At 51.7% G+C, this 3,161-nt stretch overlaps 1 non-coding gene across 1 annotated transcript; it reads right to left on the bottom strand.

Moving 5' to 3' along the window:
- Positions 1 to 276: 276 nt before the first annotated feature.
- On the bottom strand, positions 277 to 395 carry LOC115869591. The gene has a single exon (XR_004046262.1). It is a non-coding gene; the product is annotated as a small nucleolar RNA SNORA61 (small nucleolar RNA).
- Between the last annotated feature and the right edge of the window lie 2,766 nt (positions 396 to 3,161).

Below are 3,161 nucleotides of genomic sequence, written 5' to 3'. Positions count from 1 at the left end.
GGGAGCAGCAGGACCACCAGAATCTCTGCAGATCCACACTGTCCTGGAGTGGGAGACAGCAATTTAACAAGCCTCCTGGTGAATGTGTAAAAGCTTAACCCGCCTGTCCTAGTAGATTCATACCACACTTGGCTTTTTTTAATATAAGTGGCAGGGGGCGGGGTGGGTGGGGAACGGGAGAGTGGCAAGCCACAGAGGCCAAACATAGAATTTTAAATTATGAGCCCTTCCCTCTGGTCCTAACGACCTCATTCTGCTTTTCATTTGTTTGTTTTACCCAGTTTGACGCTAGCCCGAGCTCCAGGAGCACTGAGCAGCAGCTTCAATGTGTCTTTTCCCCCTTTTACGACCACCCAGACCAGTGTTTGACCCGATGGGAAAGGGACCTGGAAGGTACTCCCTCATTCTTTCCAAGGTTTTCCAAGGGCCTTCGGATACAGCCAGTGCTTTTGTGTTTGGTTTGGTTTCTAGTATTAATTGGGCATTTTTGTGCCAAACCTCATGCTAGACATTTTACAGGCAGCACCTCACTGAACCCCCTGCACCCCCAAACTCTGAAGTAGAAGTGAATGATAATCAGCCCCATTTTATAGACGAGGAGGCTGAGGTTTTGAGGGAGGTTGAGTCAATCGTGCCAGATCGTTTGCTCTGTTCATCAGAGCCGAAGGAAGAGGACTTTCACAGCCCTGAACACGGGAGAGGGACGGCCACCAGCAGTGGGGGGCGGGGGGCGGGGGACACGTGGAGCTCGGCTTGCTCCTTTCTGCTCAGGGTGTGCAGGGAGCAAAGCAATAAGGGGCCAAGCTGGCCTGCACTGCGGAAGCTTGGGGAGTCAGGTGGACAGCCTCCTCGGTGGTCCCACAGTGCGGCCTGAGTCAGAAGGGACGCTGAGGCAGGGAGGGGCTGACAGCAGGCTGTGGAGCAGCACCCTCAGAGTGGGTGGGGTGCACATCCTAGCCCCTCCCCAGGGGGCTGCCCCCAAGCAGGTTGCTGCCCAGTGCCCTCCGTTGTAGACCACCCGGGAGACGCTGTAGGGGGGTCCCCGGGCTGTGCTGACAGTGAACATGAATAGCTGGGTTCAGACTCAGTAATGAAGAGAATGTCTGTTTCCTGAAGAGTGTGGCTCTGTCCCTGCGCCCGGCTAAGCTCCAGAACCCACAGCGTCCCGTGCGCTCTCCGCACACACCGGGGCCCAGCCCCAGGCAGACTACGCAAAGCCTCCTCTCTGGAGAAGGTGACCGAGCCAAAGAGCTGCAGAGGTGCTGTGTGAGTGCCCTGACCGAAGGCGCCCACCCACAGGTTTCCCGGTCTGACCACACCCTGAGACACTCACGGAATGCTTCCAGTTTGACGGGCAGAAACCAACGCAAACAAACGGGGCAACAGAAAGAGAGGAGGACTGCTCTCTAGAGCGTCCGTAGAAGGAGCTCCGTGCCCGAGGGGTTTGCGCGTTGGGCTGCGAAGTGCATGGTGAGCGGTGAGAAACCACGGGCTGTCCGCGCCCCTGCCCCTGGAGAGCTCCAGCCTCGGACACTCACAGGGGCACTGCCACCCTGTCCTGTCCGGCTCGGAGTCAGAGTCAGCTGGATGCCTGTGAGGTTGAGTCTTTAAGAAAGAAAAGATACTAAATCCTTTAAACAAGAGCAAGCTACTACCCTGTTTCCCTGAAAATATGAGTGTCATATTAATTTTTGCTCCCAAAGCTGCACTAGGTCTTATTTTCAGGGGATATCTTATTTTTCCATGAAGAAGAATACGGTACACATTTATTATTTATTGTTTTATTAAAAGAGACCTTGCACTTCCTGTGTGCTCCAGCTGTGCGGCAGCCAACAGTGAGCTGCGCTGTGGCGCCCGCCACTACTGTCCAAAGTCCAGAATTATAGTAGCTTGGGGGGCCCTTATATTCAGGGAGGTCTTATTTTCGGGGGATGTCATATTTCAGCGAGAGGCAAAACAGTAAGTAGGTCTTATTTTGGGGGGATGTCTTACTTTCAGGGAAACAGGGTAATAAGAAAAGATTTCTGAAACTGAAAAACAGGATAGTAAAGAGCTTAAGTAACCAAAGTCAGTCAGTTAATGAGGGGTGGGGATGGGGTTCTAGCCTTACTTCTTTGTTATTCCCCCACCTCTGTGTATAAACTGCTCCCTCCAGACCCCCATTCAACATATGCTTCTGCCCCCACTGCTATGGACTGAATTGTGTTCTTCCCCACCCACCCCCAAAATATGTATTGTAAATCCGAGCCCCATCTGACTGCAAATGGGTTTCCTGTATTCTATCAGTGAGGCCGTCGGCGCATAGGCTATGTCTTAAACCAGCTTCTCTAAGATATGAAGAAGCAGCATGATCAAGTGTACATGTACAGCACGGAAGGCACATGCCACATGAGCTCCAAAAATTCCCCGCCGGGGGACCGATTCTGACTCAGAATCTGAGAGGAGAAGCGGCAACGAGGCAAGGACATGCTCTCAGAGCCAACAGAGAGAGAAGACTCCCCCAGAACCAGCGCCCTGGACTCCGACTTCTAGCCTCCTAGACTGTGAGGAAGTAACGGCTGTTTATTTAATGCCAACCACTTGTGGTATTTCTGCATTTGATAACTAAGAAACCCACCTAAACACTTGAAAAGTCCTCAGGAAGACGGCATTGTGTCCTAAGGCTGAATGTTCTTATTCTAGAGCAAAACCCAATGAAAACAAGATGAAAAACCAAAGGGGATGGATGATGGATAGATGGATGAGTGGGTGGGTGGCTGGACAGACAGATGGAAGGGCAGATGAACGAATGGATGAGTGGATGCGTGGCTGAATGGTTGCTTAGCACCCTATGTACAACGAAAAGCGTTGCCCCCTCGTGTGTCACTCTCACAGTCACCTCGCAGTTACCAGCATCTTCAGTCCATTGTTCCAGCCCCTGTGTCGATCCATCCCAAGATTGCCTTCAGCAATGATAGACCTTGTTCCACATCCTCTTCTGAAGCCGCCCTGAACCTCTGGGAGCGCCCTGTCAATGTACTTCTGCAACTGTTGTTGGGTGATCTTCAGCAAAATTTTACTTGCATGTGACACCAATGATATCGTTCTATAGTTTGAATATTTTCTTGGGTCACTTTTCTTTGGAATGGGCACAAACAGATCTCTTCCGGTCAGTTGGCCAA

This window comes from Echinops telfairi, unplaced genomic scaffold, assembly GCF_000313985.2.
Source record: "Echinops telfairi isolate 266 unplaced genomic scaffold, ASM31398v2 ScPeMD7_31;HRSCAF=116, whole genome shotgun sequence".
Taxonomy (NCBI): domain Eukaryota; kingdom Metazoa; phylum Chordata; class Mammalia; order Afrosoricida; family Tenrecidae; genus Echinops; species Echinops telfairi.
This window is presented reverse-complemented; position numbering and strand designations above follow the sequence as displayed.